This window comes from Bombina bombina, chromosome 1 (genome assembly GCF_027579735.1).
Source record: "Bombina bombina isolate aBomBom1 chromosome 1, aBomBom1.pri, whole genome shotgun sequence".
Classification (NCBI taxonomy): Eukaryota; Metazoa; Chordata; class Amphibia; order Anura; family Bombinatoridae; genus Bombina; species Bombina bombina.
In genome coordinates, this window is record NC_069499.1 from 1380305411 (window position 1) to 1380328577 (window position 23167).

General features: G+C 40.0%; 1 protein-coding gene across 1 annotated transcript in view; it reads right to left on the bottom strand.

Moving 5' to 3' along the window:
- The window catches only part of SEMA4A (semaphorin 4A), a 339742-nt gene extending 316910 nt beyond the window's left edge, over window positions 1–22832 (bottom strand). The window contains exon 1 of the mRNA XM_053704470.1: window positions 22685–22832. The gene's annotated coding sequence lies outside the window, so the exon portion shown is untranslated. The remainder of the gene's footprint in view (window positions 1–22684) is intronic.
- Window positions 22833–23167: the final 335 nt, after the last annotated feature.

A 23167-nucleotide genomic window follows, 5' to 3' on the forward strand; every position in this document is an offset into this window, starting at 1 on the left:
CCTGGGATCCGGATAGTGAGTGAAGCAGATGCATAAAAGTAGTTGGTGTAAAAATATGAATTGGTGGATATAAAAATATGAAGTAGGGGATTTAAAAATGGGACAAAAATATGGTATCAATAAAGGTGTCAAAAAATGAGTGACAAAAATGTGAAAAGATAAAATAAAAATAAATAAAAATAAAAATTAAATTAATGAGAATGAAAACAAAAATAAAAAACAGAATTTATGCTTACCTGATAAATTACTTTCTCCAACGGTGTGTCCGGTCCACGGCGTCATCCATAACTTGTGGGAATATTCTCCTCCCCAACAGGAAATGGCAAAGAGCACAGCAAAAGCTGTCCATATAGTCCCTCCCAGGCTCCGCCCCCCCAGTCATTCGACCGACGGACAGGAGAAAAAAAGGAGAAACTATAGGGTGCCGTGGTGACTGTAGTTAAAGAAAGAAATTTATCAAACCTGATTAAAAAACCAGGGCGGGCCGTGGACCGGACACACCGTTGGAGAAAGTAATTTATCAGGTAAGCATAAATTCTGTTTTCTCCAACATTGGTGTGTCCGGTCCACGGCGTCATCCATAACTTGTGGGAACCAATACCAAAGCTTTAGGACATGGATGAAGGGAGGGAGCAAATCAGGTTACCTAAACAGAAGGCACCACGGCTTGCAAAAATAGCCTCCGAAGAAGCAAAAGTATCAAATTTGTAGAATTTGGCAAAAGTGTGCAGAGAAGACCAAGTCGCTGCCTTACATATCTGATCAACAGAAGCCTCGTTCTTGAAGGCCCAAGTGGAAGCCACAGCCCTAGTAGAGTGAGCTGTGATTCGTTCAGGAGGCTGCCGTCCGGCAGTCTCGTAAGCCAATCGGATGATGCTTTTCAGCCAAAAGGAAAGAGAGGTAGCAGTAGCTTTTTGACCTCTCCTCTTGCCAGAATAAATGACAAACAGAGAAGACGTTTGTCTGAAATCCTTTGTTGCTTCTAAATAGAACTTTAAAGCATGGACTACATCTAAATTGTGTAACAAACGTTCCTTCTTTGAAACTGGATTCGGGCACAAAGAAGGCACAACTATTTCCTGGTTAATATTCTTGTTGGAAACAACTTTTGGAAGGAAACCAGGTTTAGTACGCAAAACAACCTTATCTGAATGGAACACCAGATAGGGCGGATTACACTGCAGAGCAGATAATTCAGAAACTCTTCTAGCAGAAGAAATAGCAACCAAAAACAGAACTTTCCAAGATAACAACTTGATATCTATGGAATGTAAGGGTTCAAACGGAACCCCTTGAAGAACTGAAAGAACTAAATTTAGACTCCAGGGAGGAGTCAAAGGTCTGTAAACAGGCTTGATCCTGACCAAAGCCTGAACAAAAGCTTGAACATCTGGCACAGCTGCCAGTCGTTTGTGTAACAAGACAGATAAAGCAGAAATCTGTCCTTTTAGAGAACTCGCTGACAATCCCTTATCCAAACCTTCTTGGAGAAAGGAAAGGATCCTAGGAATTTTAATCTTACACCATGAGAATCCCTTGGATTCACACCAACAGATATATCTTTTCCATATTTTATGGTAAATCTTTCTAGTCACAGGTTTTCTGGCTTGTACCAGAGTATCTATCACAGAATCCGAAAACCCATGCTTAGATAAGATCAAGCGTTCAATTTCCAAGCAGTCAGCTGGAGAGAAACTAGATTTGGATGTTCGAATGGACCTTGTACTAGAAGATCCTGTCTCAAAAGGTAGCTTCCATGGTGGAGCTGATGACATATTCACCAGGTCTGCATACCAAGTCCTGCGTGGCCACGCAGGAGCTATCAAAATCACAGAGGCCTTCTCCTGTTTGATCCTGGCTACCAGCCTGGGAATGAGAGGGAACGGTGGAAACGCATTAGCTAGGTTGAAGGCCCAAGGCGCCACCAATGCATCCACTAGAGTCGCCTTGGGATCCCTGGATCTGGACCCGTAGCAAGGAACCTTGAAGTTCTGACGAGACGTCATCAGATCCATGTCTGGAATGCCCCATAATTGGGTCAACTGGGCAAACACCTCCGGGTGGAGTTCCCACTCCCCGGATGGAAGGTCTGACGACTCAGATAATCCGCCTCCCAGTTGTCTACTCCTGGGATGTGGATCGCAGATAGGTGGCAGGAGTGATCCTCCACCCATTTGATGATATTGGTCACCTCTCTCATCGCCAGAGAACTCCTTGTTCCCCCCTGATGGTTGATGTAAGCAACAGTCGTCATGTTGTCTGATTGGAATCTTATGAATCTGGCCTTTGCTAGTTGAGGCCAAGCCCGGAGAGCATTGAATATCGCTCTCAGTTCCAGAATGTTTATCGGGAGAAGAGACTCTTCCCGGGACCATAGACCCTGAGCTTTCAGGGAATCCCAGACCGCGCCCCAGCCTAATAGACTGGCGTCGGTCGTGACGATGACCCACTCTGGTCTGCGGAAGCTCATTCCCTGGGACAGGTGATCCTGGGTCAGCCACCAATGGAGTGAGTCTCTGGTCTTCTGATCTACTTGAATCATTGGAGACAAGTCTGTATAGTCCCCATTCCACTGTTTGAGCATGCACAGTTGTAATGGTCTTAGATGAATTCGCGCAAAAGGAACTATGTCCATTGCTGCAACCATCAACCCTACTACTTCCATGCACTGAGCTATGGAAGGCCGTAGAACAGAGTGAAGAACTTGACAAGCGTTTAGAAGCTTTGACTTTCTGACATCTGTCAGGAAAATCTTCATTTCTGAAGAATCTATTATTGTCCCCAAGAAAGGGACTCTTGTCGACGGAGACAGGGAACTTTTTTCTATGTTCACCTTCCACACGTGAGATCTGAGAAAGGCTAGAACAATGTCTGTGTGAGCCTTTGCTTTTGAAAGAGACGACGCTTGAATTAGAATGTCGTCCAAGTAAGGTGCCACTGCAATGCCCCTTGGTCTTAGAACCGCTAGAAGGGACCCGAGCACCTTTGTGAAAATCCTTGGAGCAGTGGCTAGTCCGAATGGGAGAGCCACGAACTGGTAATGTTTGTCCAGAAAGGCGAACCTTAGGAACTGATGATGATCTTTGTGGATAGGAATATGTAGATACGCATCCTTTAGATCCACGGTAGTCATAAATTGACCCTCCTGGATTGTAGGTAAAATCGTTCGAATAGTTTCCATTTTGAACGATGGCACTCTGAGAAATTTGTTTAGAATTTTTAAATCCAGAATTGGTCTGAAAGTTCCCTCTTTTTTGGGAACTACAAACAGATTTGAGTAAAACCCCAGACCTTGTTCCACAGTTGGAACTGGGTGTATCACTCCCATTTTTAACAGGTTTTCTACACAATGTAAGAATGCCTGTCTCTTTATTTGGTTTGAAGATAAGCGAGACATGTGGAACCTTCCCCTTGGGGGTAGTTCCTTGAATTCTAGAAGATAACCCTGAGAGACTATTTCTAGTGCCCAGGGATCCTGAACATCTCTTGCCCAAGCCTGAGCAAAGAGAGAGAGTCTGCCCCCTACTAGATCCGGTCCCGGATCGGGGGCTACCCCTTCATGCTGTTTTGGTAGCACCAGCAGGTTTCTTGGCCTGCTTACCCTTGTTCCAGCCTTGCATCGGTTTCCAAGCTGGTTTAGTCTGGGAAGCATTACCCTCTTGTCTAGAGGCTGCAGAGTTGGAGACCGGTCCGTTCCTGAAATTGCGAAAGGAACGAAAATTGGACTTATTCTTAGCCTTGAAAGGCCTGTCTTGCGGGAGGGCATTGCCCTTACCCCCAGTGATGTCTGAAATAATCTCTTTCTATTCTGGCGCAAAGAGGGTCTTACCTTTGAAAGGGATATTAAGCAATTTTGTCTCGGAAGATACATCCGCTGACCAAGACTTTAGCCAGAGCGCTCTGCGCGCCACAATTGCAAACCCTGAATTTTTCGCCGCTAATCTCGCTAACTGCAAAGCAGCATCTAAAATAAAGGAATTAGCTAACTTAAGTGCGTGAATTCTGTCCATAACTTCCTCATACGGAGTCTCTCTACTGAGCGATTTTTCTAGTTCTTCGAACCAGAACCACGCTGCTGTAGTGACAGGAATAATACACGAAATAGGTTGAAGGAGGTAACCTTGCTGTACAAAAATCTTTTTAAGCAAACCCTCCAATTTTTTATCCATAGTATCTTTGAAAGCACAATTGTCCTCAATAGGAATGGTCGTGCGTTTAGCTAGTGTAGAAACCGCCCCCTCGACCTTAGGAACTGTTTGCCATAAGTCCTTTCTGGGGTCGACCATGGGAAATAATTTCTTAAATATAGGAGGAGGGACAAAAGGTATGCCTGGCTTCTCCCACTCCTTATTCACTATGTCCGCCACCCGCTTGTGTATTGGAAAAGCGTTGGGGTGCACCGGGACCTCTAGGATCTTGTCCATCTTGCACAATTTTTCTGGGATGACCAGATTGTCACAATCATCCAGAGTAGATAGCACCTCCTTAAGCAGTGCGCGTAGATGCTCTAATTTAAATTTAAATGTCACAACATCAGGTTCTGCCTGCTGAGAAATTCTTCCTCCCTCATTGCCACTTCAGATTGGTGTGAGGGTATGACAGAAAAATTATCATCAGCGCCTTCCTGCTCTACAGTGTTTAAAACAGAGCGATCACGGGGGGGCGGAGCCAGCTATCAACGAAGCAAGCCGCACTGTTCAAGAGCTCCTGATAATAGCAATGATTTCACTGGCTTTAAAGCCTATCTTACTCACTTTTTAAAACTCTCTCAGCTACTTTTAAGGAATTCTATCTGCCTACTGCCTGTGGGGAAACTATACTCTGCTGAATAGTCATATAGCCTCAGCCTTTTAAATCCCGCTAGTGCGCTGAGCGTGAGGAAACATGGCCGCGCTCCTTCTCACCCAGATTAAGGAACTGCTCAGTCACCACAACGCAGCTCTCCTAGACGCAGTAGACAAAGCTTTCAAGCCTTCCGCTGCTCACTCTATTTTTCCTGCTGCCCTAACCACTTACACGGAGCACCGGGTACCAGATACAACTGTCCCCCACCAGCCGCCATCTTTGATGCCAGCCTTGGAGCAGTTCCCGCCTCTCCGCCTCACGCAAGAACAAGCTGGGCAGAACAACGGTGCAGCCCTGGAAACCACTACTGAGCGATATGGCTTGAGAGCAAACAAGCTTGACTCCGGACTCGGTAAAACATCACTGACTGATGTACTGCAGTGCAAAGGTGGGCGAACAAAAGTAGGAATTCTGCGCACCATCCTAACCCTTCAGCCACCCTTCTGGAACTCCTATGGAACCTACGGACGACGTAGAGATGACAATCCAGTGCCGAGTGCCTTGGGAGGCGATATATCACAGCAGAGTGGGGCTCCTCAGAACTTTCCTTCAGTCCCGGTCTGGCGGCCATTACTAAGAGCAGAAGTACCACTAGCTAAGCAGAACACAGTCTTCACATACATGCAGTGTATGCTGTCAGATAGAGAATTGGCGATTCTTAGAGGCATCGGCTAGAGAGACTTATCGCTACTATAACATTGAATTCCGAACCCTATTCTCCTTAGCTATCTATCCAGCCTGCCTTCAGTTATAGTCTACAAGTTGAGAGACTCTGGTGACTTATTTGTTATGTTTGTTCTTTTTTATGTTGTTTTGCCACTTGTTTTCTCATAGTTAATTGGTATGCGTGCTTGATGCTTGTTTTGGTTACTCTTTTTTTTTTTGTGGATCTGCTCTTTTTTATTTTTTCTATCTACGCATAAGCAATTCACCAAGCTCTGTTTAATATATACCAACAAGTGTGTCTTACAGGTTTACAGCAATGCTTGTGCGCCCTATTATATTTTTGAGTATTCGCAAACTTCTTATTGTCTAAACCTTCTGGAACATAGAATCCATATGCCTTATTACATACTCCCTCATGCCTGTGGGCTTTTATATTGCATGAAAATACAAGGAACTGGGGTGAGATCTGTGAGCATGGCGTCCCGCTGCCAGCGGCCGAGGCAGCGAGATGCCTTTCCTTAACAAATTTATAGCCCCATAGCAGAGTCCCAGATACAGTTTTACACCACACTACAAACCAATATACATAAGTGAAGCCATAAACTATTGCTATAAGCTCAACATTTAGATTTTCCCCTAGTATCCTATCTACAATTATTGTAAAACCATAGCAAACCTATGTGAATTCTGCAACGCTTATGTGTAACTGTAGTTTGGGAGCGCTGTAACCCTACCCTCTATAGAAGCCGTTTATGTGTACATGATTATTGTTTTAATTGCTCACCTTGTGTTAAAGTTATTGATGAGACATTGTTTATCTATCTGCAAAAAATTGTGTAACCATGGCATACTTCTACACTGTCAATGGTACTTTATTTGCATATATATATACAAGAGAGATGCAACAGCACTGCTAACTAAAACCTATTCTATGTTATGACCTTAGTCTCCCCAGGAAGCCCTCTCTTACCTATATTTAGCTTTTCATTCCTTATGTTCAGTTTACCATTCCCCCCCATAGTGGAATATACTTCCTAACATAGAGGAGCCACCTTTGTGGCTCTCTTGTCCCCACCACACCAGTATCCATATACATTGCACCGTATTATTCAAACACTAGAACAATTTCGCCTTTTCTCACAATCCAAATGTATAGACTTTTCTAAACGTCTCCTATATAATTAATTAAACCTAAAAGATCTTAAATACCCATTTAGGAAATTCTATCTCTATGTGTAAAAAAACAGCTCCACAGAAAAATAACTTGTTTGGAGCCAACAATTGGACCATTAGAAATATGGGCTACTCCATGTATTTAAAACACCTCCCCCCCCAACCACATTAATGTACCCTCTATTTGCGAGGGGCTCAATACGCGGTTTATCTTGTGTATACCGCAATCTAACTACTGCTTTTTTCATTTCCTAAGCCTTAATTCCATCATAATTTTTAAGTGGAGAGTCTGTAAGACCACCTGGATCAGCAGGTCTGACCATTGCTGTTTTCCATCTATATAGTTGCTCCTTACACTGCATCTGGTAGCCCCAATCACGGTACTAGCTTGGATATACTATTTCAGGCTCCATTTTCTGTTACAGGAAGCAATTGTTATATTTAAACACTCCACTACAGATTCTATCTATCACTACAGGAAGTGACTACCATTTTACATCTTCTATAGTACTATCTTTCTGGCTATACTCTAACTATCCTATCCACTACAAGTAAGTAGCTACACGCTTAAATTTAAACCATTTATGAGTAACCCTGTGGATCCTTCAGCATTCCAAGTTCATATCCCTAATGTTTCATGTTATATGGATCCACAGGTCCTCAGGAACAATGCTGCTACTAATTCTGAAAATGGAGGTTTAAAAGTGGTCTCCTGGTTACAAGTTCCTTCTATCGCCTTATTTTATCCCACTACTTTTGTTGGCCCAAAAGTAATATATTGTATCTTGTAGAAGGTTCCTGAAAGATTAATATCCTATCTGTCTAATGTTTAAAAATTGTGTAAATTGTTGGCTTAACGCCTCTTGAATGCTTATTTTATTACCTCTGTAATATGGAAGCCATATCTCATGTGACAAAATAATGTGTTATTATGATATATGTATCCCTTTCACTAAACCTCAATAAAAATATTAAATAAAAAAAAATAAAAAAACAAAAAAAAAAAAACAGAGCGATCACGCTTTCTCTGAAATGCAGGCATTTTGGATCAAATATTTGCTATGGAGTTATCCATTACTGCCGTCAATTGTTGCATAGTAACAAGCATTGGCGCGCTAGAAGTACTAGGGGTCTCCTGCGTGGGCAAAACTGGTGTAGACACAGAAGGAGATGATGTAGAACTATGTCTACTCCCTTCATCTGAGGAATCATCTTGGGCAACTTTACTATCTGTGACAGTACTGTCCTTACTTTGTTTGGACGCTATGGCACAATTATCACACATTTTAGAAGGGGGAGACACCTTGGCTTCCATACATACAGAACATGATCTATCTGAAGGCACAGACATGTTAAACAGGCTTAAACTTGTTAATAAAGTACAAAAACCGTTTTAAAACAAAACCGTTACTGTCTCTTTAAATTTTAAACAGGGCACACTTTATTACTGAATATGTGAAAAACTATGAAGGAATTATTCAATCTTAACCAAATTTTCACCACAGTGCCTTAAAGCATTCAAAGCATTGCACCCCAAATTTCAGGCTGTTAACCCTTAAAATGTGGAAACCGGAGCTGTTTACAATTTTAACCCCCTTACAGTCCCAGCCCCAGCCTTTGCTGCAACTTCACCAAACCCAGGGGAGTATACGATACCAAATGAAGCCTTCTAGGAACCTTTTCAATTAATTCCAGACCCACACAGATGCAGCTGCATGTACTGATCTCAAAAGTAACTGCGCAGTAATGGCGCGAAAATGAGGCTCTGCCTACTACAGAGAAAGGCCCTTCCTGACTGGGAAGGTGTCTAAACAAGTGCCTGACATAAAAAACGTTCCCCAAAGTTATAAAAGTGTGAAAATCAACTTCAAACTGTATAAAATACCTAAATAAAGCAATCGATTTAGCCCATAAAAGTGTCTACCAGTTTATAGCCCATATTAAGCCCTTTATTCTGTCTGAGACTAAGAAAATGGCTTACCGATCCCCATGAGGGGAAAAATGACAGCCTTCCAGCATTACACAGTCTTGTTAGAAAAATGGCTAGTCATACCTTAAGCAGAAAAGTCTGCAAACTGTTCCCCCCAACTGAAGTTCTCTCAGCTCAACAGTCCTGTGTGGGAACAGCAATCGATTTTAGTTACTGCTGCTAAAATCATACTCCTCTCATAAACAGAACTCTTCATCTCTTTCTGTTTCAGAGTAAATAGTACATACCAGCACTATTTTAAAATAACAAACTCTTGATAGTAGAATAAAAACTACAACTAAACACCACATACTCTTCACCATCTCCGTGGAGATGCTACTTGTTCAGAGCGGCAAAGAGAATGACTGGGGGGGCGGAGCCTGGGAGGGACTATATGGACAGCTTTTGCTGTGCTCTTTGCCATTTCCTGTTGGGGAGGAGAATATTCCCACAAGTTATGGATGACGCCGTGGACCGGACACACCAATGTTGGAGAAATAAAAATAAATGAAAACACAAAAATGAGAGAATCAGTTCATGTGGAAAAATAAATAGTGATATCACACCGCTAAGTCTATTAAAAAATGATGATGAAAAAACACCTGAACCTGAAAAAATATTTAGAAATCTTGAAAAATCACTTACAGCAGAAGTTAAATATAAAGCTGAAGTAACATTCCTTAGGAAATGTTTAGAACTCGACCTAATTCCAAAAGGTCTGAGTATTAAGAAAGAGTGCGCCTTCCAGCTAAATGACTCACAGTTTGCTGAAAAATGGGCTAATATATTATTAGAAACATCAAAACAACTTATCAGATTGATTATAGAATATAGAATATCCCTCATTACAGAATTGGACAATGAAATCAAAGACGATGAGGTCACGATAAATAATATAGATACAACAGAATCCGAAAAGAAAGATTATAGAGAGAAAAAAAAACTTGGTCAGAAGGGTTACGAAAATTAGAGAAGATATCATTCTAAAGAAAACTAAAAAACTGAATAGGGAATTAGAGATCAAGAAAGCGAGCGAAACAAATGCCACACAAGCAGACGAACCACAAACCGATAACACAATTACCAACACGATATTCCACCAGGAGCCAGACAACACAAATATGGGCACTCCTAACCCATGGATAGAAGTGAAGCGAAACAACCGACAACACGCACACTATCCTGAGAGATCTAACAATTACCATAGGAGACCCAGAGACCATAGCTATGCTCAAAGAAGAACTTGGGGACACCAAGGACAACCAAGAAGAATTAATCCACATTCTAATAGATGGGATGAAGACTACGGAAGGGAGGAAGTGGATCATAAGAGAAACATAGACTACAGAGAATATGATCAACAATTTGACCATACCCCTCACTACGGAACAAGAGTCTGACACTTTAACCATATGGACAGACATTACAGTACATACCATTGATCTAATACTTACCAAAGAGATCACAAATATATAAACAACTATCAAAGTAACCGAGAAAGATCCCCAAGGAGATATGAACACGAGAGAACAATGTCATTCTCCGACAACAGATACGATCAACATAGGCCTGGAAGAGGATACCACAACTATGACAATATGACCAATTATGGTCAGTACACACCAAATAACCATAGGAATTGGTACAGAAGGCCGAGTTGGAGAGAGAATCACACATACAACTACAATAATTTCAATAGACGACAACAAAGAAAAGACTTGCAAAAAAATATTGAGATGGAGCCCCACCATCGTAACCAGACATACCAAGAACAAAGAACAACTAGGAACCCTACTAGCATCCAGATCTCAGACCTACCCTCAACACATGACCAATTTTATTTTAATTAGGGGAGAGCTCCCAACCTCCCAAAGAGAAGGAGAAAACCATATTGAAAAGGAAGAACATGGATCCGGAAGACTCAGCAAGTCCAATACAAAAAAGAAGACCTGTAGAGGCACCAGAGGAGGCTCAAAACTAAAGAGAACAACACCACTCACAGAAAAAGAAGAGTGAGTATTGGCTTATGGTTTAGGTTTTGCTCCCGCAAAAGGGTTGGACAAGTTTCACACCTTTATAAATATGAAAGAATTCGTAAGGAAACTTACTTTGAAAAGACATTTCTCGAAGTCGCCTATTGAGAGTTACGCAATACAGCAGAGGCAACCACAAGAAGACCGTTTTGTACACACAGATCTGAAACCCAGATCCACGTTCTACCCGACCTACAGCAAGGGCATTGCGATTGAGACATTTGAGTCAAATGTATGTAAAGACATCAAGAATTTCAACACAAAGAAAATTAAACGGATTAAACAAAACTTATCAAGACCACAAATAGAGACTATAAGACAACTTGAGAAGAACCATGCCATAACGATCAAGCCGGCAGATAAAGGCGGCGGCAGAGTTATCATGGACAGGATAAACTATGAAGGGGAATGCAGGAGAATCCTAGGAGACAAGAACACCTATCTAAAACTGAGCAGTAATCCAGTATCAAACTATAAGAAGGAATTAGAGAACTTACTCAACAAAGCGAAAGAACAAGGAATATTGAATGAGAAGGAGTACCATTATATCAAAGTAACACACCCAATAACTCCAGTTTTTTATCAATTACCTAAGATCCATAAATCCCTAATAAACCCGCCAGGAAGACCGATCAAATCAGGGATAGGATCCTTATCCAGCAACCTCTCAGAATACGTCAACAAGTGTCTGCAGAAATATGTTATCTCATTACCATCTTACCTGAGAGATTCCACTCAAGTATTGAAAACATTAGATAGGTTCGTGTGGGACCAAAAATACATTATGGCAACGTGTGACGTTACCTCACTTTACACGAGCATCCCACACGAAGCAGGTGTATTGAAGCAGTCGATTTTTTCCTCGGTAAAGATCCAGATATGCCTGACAAACAACGCTCATTCTTACTAGAAAGTATAGATTATATTCTGAGCCACAACTATTTCTGTAACGACAACAAGTTTTACAAACAACTATGCTGCACAGAGATGGGGACCAGGTTCGCGCCCAGTTACGCCAATCTCTACATGGGAAAATGGGAAAACATATTTTGGGACTCATGCCTGGCGAACGCGGACCTGGTCCTCTATCTAAGATACATAGACGATATTCTAATCATCTGGAGCGGAACACTGGAAGATTTGATATATACCATCAATGTGATGAACCAGAACTCCATGAACCTGAAATTCACACACAAATACAGTCAAAAGAAAATTAATTTCCTGGACTTAACAACTGAGATCAAACACGGAAAAATTGAAACGTCGACCTTCTTTAAGGAGGTCGACTGCAACAATTATATCCATAGTCTAAGTTGCCACCATCCCAGCTGGAAAGCAAATATACCAAAGGGACAGCTCCTACGAATAAGGAAAAACTGTTTGAACCCCAAAAAATGGGAAGAACAAGCTGAGGTACTAAAATACAAATTCTTAGAAAGAGGCTACATCAAAGAAACGCTGGAAGTAAAAATAGAAGAAGTCGGCAAACTCGACAGAAACGATCTCATCAAATACAAGAACAAGACAAAGACCAATTGGGATGATAACACCATCAATGTACCGATGATAACGGAATACAGTGCGAATAAACATGTTATAGAAGGCATCATCAAGAAACACTGGTCAATTTTAAAAGAAGATGACGTAATAGGAGAAAAACTAACATCACAACCAAAATTCATCTATAGGAAGACCAATAATTTAAGTAACATGATAGCACCAAGTATCCCAAGAAACAAGAGAATAAGCATAAACGATCACCAAGGGAAAACAATTAAAGGCTTCTTTACGTGCCCAAGATGCAAAGCATGCAAGAATGGACTCAAGACCACTGAATTTTCCCCTCATCGTGGAAAAGATAAGTTCAAGATCAAGGACCTCATAAGGTGTCACGACAAGGGGATCGTATATGTAATAATGTGCACCTGTGGACTACAATATGTGGGACAAACTTCTAGAGCTCTCAAAGATAGGATAAGAGAGCACATCTTATGTATTGAAAAGAACAACACGGAAAAACACCACTATACAAACATTTTGCAACCACACATGGGGGCAACATAAAAGAGTTCAGATTTTTTGGTATCCAAAGAGTTATAAAAAGTTGGAGAGGAGGAAATTTCTAGAAAAGATTGTTGTACAATGAATTGAAATGGATCTTCACGTTGGACTGCCTCTATTCAAAAGGATTAAATCATAAAGAGGACCTTTCACATCTCCTGTCCCTAAGAAAAGAATAAAATTACGACAGTCTAATATTTGGACTAGGCTCATATCATGACCGCATGTGTCTTCACACTAGCCATCAAGATTGATCCTATAGGCTCAACTATTCAACTGTCCTATATCCATATATATTTTTACTAGAGGCTCCACCCAGATGAGTCCAATATCTAGAAGTTGCACTCTTCTAACCATTGTCCAAGCAACTAAAGATTGTAGATAGGTCAAACGATAAACCAATAAGTCTACACGAGGACTAATCTATATGGTAGATCCCATATAGAAATATGATTGATCACCATATCCAACACAGCGATTTTTAACTAATTCTTGACTATATCAAATAGTCACACATATGTACTACTCCCAATTGATACTGGGAGGGGAAATGACACCACCGCCCTCTGCTACAAAATAAACAGAGAGACATTAGACCAGTACTCCATTTAAATATTTCCCAATATTTTCCACATTTTCCCAATTCATCCATATACCACAATATTACCCTTGTATGAGAGGCACTAATATACTACTCCTTGACTACTCTAATAGTCATACATATGTACTACTCCCAAATGATACTGGGAGGGGAAATGACACCACCGCCCTTTGCTACAAAATAAACAGAGACATTAGACCAGAACTCCGTTTAAATATTTCCCAATATTTTCCAGATTTAATATTCTCCAAATTCATCTATATGTCATAATATTACACTTGTATGAGAGTCACTAATACACCATTTCCCCCATCTGAGAGACACACAGACCCATATAAATGATGGGTAAGCAAGTTTAGACACAATTCTGTCTTAAGTTTTTATTATACAACAGAAGGAGCAACTAATGCCTTTACTTCCTCTTCCTATATTTTTTTATAATCTTAACTAACTTTCTAACAAATTTAAACAGAATTTCCAATACTAAGAATAAAAGTCCTCTGCATCATATATACACATTAACATATCACTCCAATATTGCTAGGAGTTAAAGTACTCTGCATCCAATATCGCTAAGAGTAAAAGTCCTCAGCATCGCACCCATATCTATACATAACATGACCCATATTCATACACATATCATCTATATCAGTCCTACTAGCAGTATAACTAGTTTCATATATCGATCTCTAATTTGTATCCTCTATTTTTTATTTTTTATTCTTTATCATCTATTTTTTATCATCCACTCATCCCCAGCGTCCTTCTTACTTACAATGGTAAGGTTTGCCCCTGACACTCATTATATACGTCTAATATATATATATATTTTCACATATATTTTTTCACATCTACTTGTTTCTGTTATCATGCAGTGACAAACATCAGTTTTTTTTAAACAGTTAATCCTTCTCATCTTATATTCATACAAACATTCCTATATGATTATATATACATCGATGTTTACACAACCATTCTTACGTTATCTAATCGCCCCACAAGCTCTCTAACATCCTATATTTTAAAAGACAAGTGTTTGTCTGAAGCCGTCATGCGCAGTACAGACAAACACTTGGCCTTAGAGAGCTGATCGCACGCGCACCCGACAGCAGCGCGCGAGAGAGAGAGAGAGAGAGAGAACACGGCCCGTGTGAACGGGCTTTAGGACTAGTTGCCTATATTTCTAAGTAATAAGTATTAAAGGGACAGTACACTGTAAAATAGTTTTTCCATTAATGTATTTTAAATGACTTGTTATACCAACTGTAGAGTATAAAATATTTTAGAAATTGCATTTTCGGGTTTATTTGTGTATATGAAGTATCTGGTTTTGTGCTTTGAAACCACAGCCTATTACAATGGGTTGAGCTTCAGGTAATATCAGATCTCATTATGTTATCACTTTTATGTACACAGACTTGCTTCCTTATCTTATATTTGTCTGGAACACCAAAGCTCAATACATAGAGAGAACAATGGAAAATTATAATTTTATTACTTAACTACCCTGCATCCCACTGGGAGTGTAATCTCTTCTGCTGGCTGTATTTACTTAGACTTGTCAATAGCATATACGCCAGTATCAAAACTTTCAGTATAGGTTGGGAAACCACAAGTTAAATCAGCTATTTCAAATGCTGAAATATGAGTAAAGGAGCTACTTGCAACCAATTTAATACACTCTAGCAGGTAAAAAGGATCATTGGGAATAATTTTAAGGGGAGAAAGTTTTTGGGTGAACTGTCCCTTTAAGCCAAAAGCCTTTAGAAAACAAAGATTTTATTTTATTTTTCAGATAGTGATACATTTTTTCATATAGTGATACATTTTTATTTATTTTTTCACATAGAGACACATAACTATTCACGTACTGAAACATAGCTGTAGGTGTCTTTACGTGCCTTATTTTGTCCATGTAACAACATAACAGAATATGCTCGACTTTGGGGCACTAATGGAGATAACATCTCCTCACCTAGGTGCGCAATATATCAGTAACGAAGCCGAGTGTCTGTAGAGAGATAAAAATCATAAACAAGCTGCCGGCGATACCGAAAACGGAAGTAGCGTGACATATACACTTACCGAAACCGGAAGTGTACTGTAATGAAAAAAAACGGAAGTAATGCTTATGCGTTCCAAATCCGGACACACATAAATAGACACTAAAGACAATAAAGGTTTTTTATAAGAATAAGGAAATCCATTATACATCAGTGACATACATCACATTAAGGCTCCCAACCTTCAGGAGCTATTGAACATAAGTAACAATAAAGGCAATAAGAAAAATTTCCCAGCAGACATCTGCTTGGACAGGAAGAGGCGGAGCCTATGTGGATTGGCGCCAAAATGAATTGAAAACCCCCTATATAAGCTCACCAGTTTTCCATGTACAGTATAGTCTTGAAAAAGGCCTATGTTTAGGCCGAAACGCGTTGACATACTGTTGAGCTATATTTTAATATTATTATAGTGTATAAACTTTATTGCACCATTGTATTCTTTTTCTATTTCAGGTTCAGGTGTTTTTTCATCTTAATTTTTTAATACACTTAGCGGTGTGATATCACTATTTATTTTTCCACATGAACTGATTCTCTATTTTTTTGTGTTTTCATTTATTTTTGTTTTCATTCTCATTAATTTTATTTTTTATTTTTATTTATCTTTTCACATTTTTGTCACTCATTTTTTGACACCTTTATTGATTTTATTTTTGTTTTCATTCTCAATTTTATTTTTATTTATTTTTATTTTATCTTTTCACATTTCTGTCACTCATTTTTTGACACCTTTATTGATACCATATTTTTGTCCCATTTTTAAATCCACTACTTCATATTTTTATATCCACCAATTCATATTTTTACACCAACTACTTCACATTTTTATGCATCTGCTTCACTCACTATCCGGATCACAGGATTTTTGAACCATCAGGAACTTTGAACCACCAGTCATCACATTTGGATTACAGAACTGTGCCACATCCACTACACACGGGTTCCCCACGGACACTTTATTAGGATTTGGACACTTGTTTCATGGACATACTAATAGGTTATATTAAGAGTTGGACACTGATCTACCCCCTGCTATTTTGTCACTCCTTTACATTTTATTTTTTACACTAGTTGTACCCGCATTGTTTGTGCCACTTACCCATTTTCTATTTTTGTATTTTTTGTTTTTTTGCGGTTTGTGTTATTTATGGGTATTTGCACCTTTTACACATCTACACATTAGTGTGTTTTATTTCCTTTTCCTGAGTTTATTTGTAAAACCATACAGGTTAACTCTAGACATATAGTTGTATAACAACACACCCCAGTCCGGTATAGGTGGATTTCAAGTCTCTGCTCATATTTGCCTTTATCTTATATTGATTTGTAGCATGGATCCATGCAGGTTTTAATTGTTTTTTATATTTATATTGCACTGTATTTTTTATTATGTGGTTTACATCCAGCATATTTCTAAATTGTATCCCAATAAACAGCTATTTTATTTAGGTTTTAGCCTTTTAAGCTTTACAGCGCTCTCTCACCTATCTGCGTCTATTGTTGTCATGAACTGTCCCTCTTGAACTAGGGGCAGAATAGATCTGATCGTTTCCATTTTGAATGATTGAACGGCCAGAAATTTGTTTAAACACTTTAGGTCCAGAATCATGCGGAACGTGCCCTCCTTCTTTGGGACCATGGAAAGGTTTGAAAAGTATCCTAGACCTCTCTCTGCTGGAGGTACTGGTACAATTACTCAGAGAGAAGAGAGATCCCTCACACATTTTTGAAAGGCATCCCTCTTCTCTGGTCTTGAAGACAGTTTTGACAGAAGGAATCTGCCCCTGGGCGGATGAGATCTAAACCCTATCCTGTAACCCTGGGTGATGACCTCCAGAACCCAAGGGTCCTGAACATCCTGCAACTAGACTTCTGAGAAGAGAGATAATGTGCCGCAATGTTTTACCCTACGCTTGCGCTTAGCAGAACGTGGTAAGGCACTAATCACTGCAGACACCGCCGTTTGCTGTTGATCCGCAAAATCTGACGGCCAGCGGCCCTCTCCCTCAGGAGGATTAGTCGTGCCCTGGGGAGCTGCACCTAACGAGACAGAAAACCCTCAGAGGTGGACGGCTCAGTAGTACTAAATATCTTATTCTTTCTCGATGTAGTAATCTTGTCAAGGCATGTGGAACAGAGTTGAGCAGGCAGATCTACCAGAACCTTCTCACAATAAACACAAGCATTAGACTTTGTTAAAGAGGGAGTACCCTCCAATGCGTCAGAGTCCTCTATAGCTTACGCCTTTATTACGACCTCAATATACTATATAAATGGCACCTTTATACTTCCAATGGCCGGGGCACTCACCACCTCCTTAGACCCGGACCACAGAAAAAAACGCTTTGTCTCCTGCAACCGCCGGTCAAGAAGAGGAAGTTGAATAGGCCCCACTCGGTCACATGAAGTGCCTCGCAGGACTGCCCCTGCACTAGGGAGAAAAAAACGCACCAAATTGGCCGCGTAAACTAACTCCCGGAAATTAAACCTGTAGTTCTGTGATGAAAGGCAAAGAATGACTGGGGGATGAGGGGGGTGGGGGAGGTATTTAAGCCTTTGGCTGGGGTGTCTTTGCCTCCTCCTGGTGGCCAGGTTCATAATTCCCACAAGTAATGAATGAAGCCGTGGACTCTCCTCCCCTTTAGATGGAAAGCAGCTATGCTTGCCAATAAAACACATATGTGAGCTGTGGGATAAAAATAACAGTTACTAGACTTTAGTATGTCTCTCAGGTTATTAACTTTTGTGAGGATTTTTTTTTTAATAAATTATAGAATTTTATAGATCTCCATGTCAAATAAATTACTTCATTATTTTTGTAAACTGCTTGTTTTTTTTAGTAAGATAGTTTAAAATAATAAGAGGTTTAAACACACTAAAACATGTTATAATCAACTGTTTGGCCTAGTGACTAAGTCCAACATTCCAACACGGATCGGAGTTAGGTGTGGTTTTTTTCAGTACCACAGAAATTAATTTTTTTCCTTGTTGAAGTAAAAATATGGTATCTGTTTTCTCTCTCTAACCTGCACACATTTAAATCATCATATAAAAGAAACAGTTTATGAAGGAACCTTTGGCCTTGCCCACATGCGATAATAATGTCGCATAAAAAAAAATCACAACTAAAAAAATATTATAAGTGCTTTGTACCCACTTCTTGTTGCAGCAGCAAGTTGCGAGTTAAAGGGACATAAAACCAAAAATATTTATTTCATGATTCAGATGGAGCATATCATTTTAAGCAACTTTCCATTTTAATTCTATTATCAAATATGCTTAATTTTCTTTGTATTATTTGTTGAAGGAGCAGCAATGCACTACTGGAGGCTAACTGAACATATCTAGTGAGCCAATGACAAGGGCATATATGTGCCGCCACCAATCAGCAGTAATGCATTGCTGCTCTTGAGCCTACCTAATTATCATTTTTAAATAAGGATACCATAGATAGATAGATAGATAGATAGATATAGATAGATTTCAAGACTCATCACCTACAGATAATCTCACTACCTCCCTTTGTAACTTGGAACTCTATTATTGGTAGCTTTTGCTCAACAAAGAACCAAAGCAAGTCTGCTATTCTTAAAGATATATTATAAGAAATGTATGCCTGGGTAATGGACACTAAAATGCTGCTTTGTGATAAAGAACAGAGTAATACGGCATACAAGTTTAACATGTGTTTAAACAAAAGTAATAAAACACAGTATGCTAGAGATAAACCATGATGGTTCTTGGTCTTGCTTTTGATGAATAGAGGGTTAAGCAGCAGATGATCACTGCTACCAACCTGATGAGGAGTAACTGGCACCACAATGTGTGTGTGTGTGTGTGGGGGGCTCTAGAAGAAGGCCATTTCTGACACAAAGGCTCGATTTATCAAGCCCTTCGCCTCTCTGCGACTGCAGGTTCTCACAATAGAACCTGCAGTAACAATTTATCAAGCAGTGGTCATCAGACCGCTGCTTCCTAGCTACTTCTCCACCTCTTAGTTGGAGATTTTCAATCTCCCCGATCTCGTCTGACCGGGGAGATTGACAGCTCCTACCCCTGCGTGATTGGTTGTGCGCGGGCAGGGGGCAGCATTGCACACAAGCGCTTTATAGCGCTTTCGTGCAATGTTAAATTCCACCAGGGGAATTCTGTTAGCCAGAGGGGAGCTGCGGCAGACAGAGGCGCAAATGTACGCCCCGTCCTACATAGCTTGATAAATCGAGCCCAAAGCAGTGGTGAGCCTTGTTCTTCAGAATATTAGGGCCACTGTCACTCTAAATAAAGTGTTTAAATTAATTAGCAGAACTTTTTAAATCATAATCTGCAAAGTTTGTGTGTTGATGTTGCCGTATCTGCTGATATATATATGGAGATGTTTTGTGTAACATTGTAGAGCCACCTCCAATGTCTTGACCTGATATGGCCGCCGCCCACAATCTCCCCCTGTTTATAACATGCCCCATGAATTAACATATAGATTCTAACTACAGTATTCAGAAATGTGCACAGTGCTATATGAAATGGAATGTACTTTCACAAATGTGGTTTTGCAAGCTTTAAAAATGATACCTGCCAATTATGAATACAGAATACAAAAAAAACACCATAAACTTGTTTGAAACATTTGTAGGTAAGTGAAATATAATGTTACCTTGTTAATGCTCCTGTGTCAGATTTCTTCATCTGCTATATCCAGAATTAACACTGAATTGGGCTTCTTAATGGGCAATTGTATGTACAAATCTGCAGGCAACTATGATATGGACACATAAAACACAATTTTTGGGGACAAATGAGAATTCAGTACTTGACCTTGCCCCACCCATGTGTCATAGAGATCTTCATCTGGGCTTCTTTGGTGGGAACAGGGATTAGGAGCCAAATCCGCAATCAGTAACCAGTAGTGTCAACAGTAGCATTAACAATAAACACTAATAATAGCATATGCAATTGTTTTAAAGAGACAAAAAGGTGAAAACGTGCATATGCAGGAGCACAATTTAACATTTTTTTTAGTGTTATTTTTGTTTTCTTCTTGCGTGAACAAAGTGAAGTTGTTAAAATTTATATTGAAACTAAAAGGAAATGCAAAACTCCTGCCTAGGACAGTTTGAACATTAACCGAAAAGGACATCTTCCACAGATCTATTGGAGGATAGTGATATTCTCAATGAGCTTAAAAACAACAGAGAGGAGAAATAAATATTAAAAACACAGGGATCGGTTTTAAAATGCAAACAAATAAATAAAAAAAAGTTTAATGTCCTTTTAAATGTGAGGATTTGGGCTGAAAATGTCTCATAGATTCTCACAGTGATCACTTGCATATTAGAAGAGCATGAAAACCATTTGAAAGAGTGATTTCACCTCTTTCACATTAGGGGTATAATGCCCCTATAGGCAAAACAGGATGTAAGATTGAAAATCTGTAATAGCTTCCCCTTTTCCATGAAACAATATCTCTGATTACCAGTGATGTGGTTGATCCCAGTTCCTGTTAGCAGCCTCTTGGATCCCAGCTGGACAGATAACCACTAATTCAAAACAGGGACTTCGCCTCTTTCAAATGAGGAGTCATCTGTCCCTCTAGATTGTACAGGGGATATAGGGAATCAGTCAGAGCATGGTTTGAGGAGCCTTATCCCTCTCTACTGTTACAACTAATCTTATCAGCCAGTGTTGTTTGTATTCAGCAGTATCAGTTAAGCACAAATGACCATTTCCTGACAGTTTCAGTTTAAATTTAAACAGTTTATACTGAATCTTTTTTTTTTACTGCAAGCAAATGTAAAAACACTTAAAGGGACAGTAAACACCTTGTTGTAGAATACTATATCAGCCAAGTCTAAACAAATGAAAATCTTGTTTGCTGCAATTGTTTTTCAAAAGCAAAACTCCACCCACCATAAACCTTATTTGGAGAAGTCAATCTGATCTTGATTCTGCAGGTAACAAGGCTAGTCAAAATCAATGGACTCAATTTATGAAGCAGCAAATGCTGCTTTGGAGGCCCATCATTTCAGGCTCGCCTGAAATGGAAGTTAAGAAGCAGCGGTTATAAGACCGCTGCTCCTTAACCTGGCCACCACCTTTTAGGTGGTGGATTTAAACAATCCCAATCTGATTCCATCGGGATAATTTACAGCCCCTGCAAGCGGACAAGTGGCCGCCAGTGAGTAAGGGGGTAGCATTGCACAAGCAATTCACCAGAAATGCTTGTGCAATGATAAATGTGGACAGCGTATATTGAGCGATATATGATTCACTAAAGCGAATCATGTCCGCTCGATATATGAAAAATCAACCCCAAAATGTTAGTATAAAATGCAGTGTTTTGCAGTTGTTATCAGTTAAAGTCAATTAAGGAAATTATGTAGCAGGGTTAGCTGAAGAAGCCAGCAGGATGCATTTTAATTACGGGATTTAACAGTTTGCAGTTCCGTTTTGTTTATTAGAGACCAATATCTTTTGTCAGGTTTTTACAGAAAAAAGAAGTTACAAAAATCGTGTTTTGAAAAACAGAGTTGCAGTATCTTGTGTCTCTATCTTCTTCAGTAATATAGTTTGGCAATGACAAAACTAATACAGTACAGTAAAGTATGGAAATGTTAAAACTCGTAACTTAGCAGTTTCAGGATTTACAATATGAGAATTGTTAAAATCCAGAATTCAGATTGTGCAGCACTTCTCAGTTGTCCTGTGCACTGAGAGGTTTCAGACGCGGAAGGAGGAGGCCGCTCCCTTTTTTTCGGAGCTGTATTTCTGCTTGTGAATGCGCAATACATTAAGATCTGGATTTATACAGATCTTAGTGTGCTGCACTTTCACAAAAAGAGATCCGGCTCCAGAAAGAGTTGAACGCTGCAAGCGGCTGTCTTCTTCTGCATTTGGTGGCATCTGAAACCTCTAAATGAACAGGACTATGAATCCCTTAACAATAAAGAGAGTTTTGTAATACAATGGGAACCATTTATTACGTACCACAAAGCCACACAAAGAGATAGTAATTAAGATAAATATACCATACTTTACATATCAGGGATTGAGGCCGGGACCTACGGTGACACACTCCTGGAGACCCAAAAGGGAGTGAAAGATCTCCCTGACCTAAGAAACCCCTTAATATGAGACTATTAAACAGTGGCGGAAGAGAAAGTGTGTGTGGATGTGAACATATATTCCTCCTATAAATCATACACTGACCGGCAGTCCATAAGTATTTTGCAGTTATGGGTTACGGTATGAAACAGGCATGTATGTTACTCACGGTTTCTTCTAGGTGGTATGAGGACCTTCCGCTATCGTTGCGGTGCAAAGAGAGCCGAGCTCTCTACCTCTCTCACCCTGCAATCCTGTTGCTCCGTGTACAGGCCGCTGTATGTGCCACCTTGACTCCTTGGCGGGTACCGTAGTTCTCTACTCCGCGCTATGCGGTGACGTCACCTTCCTGGGACTGAAACTGCAGCACGATACCGGTGGTACTGGCAAATAATGATCTGTCCTGGAAGATATTTGGATCTATTGTAGCTGATGCTTGAGTAAGAAAAAAAGAAGACGATCCAATTCCAGATGTATTTAAAAAATCCAATCTTTATTGAAGCTCATTCTTAAAAACAGATAACGGGGAAACACCAAGGAAGGTAGTAGCTGGTAGCTTGTAGCAGACAAAGCACCTGGCTTACGCGTTTCGGCTTAGTGAGCCGTAATCATAGCCTGTAGTGCATTGTCTGTTACTGCTATTTAAAGGCAA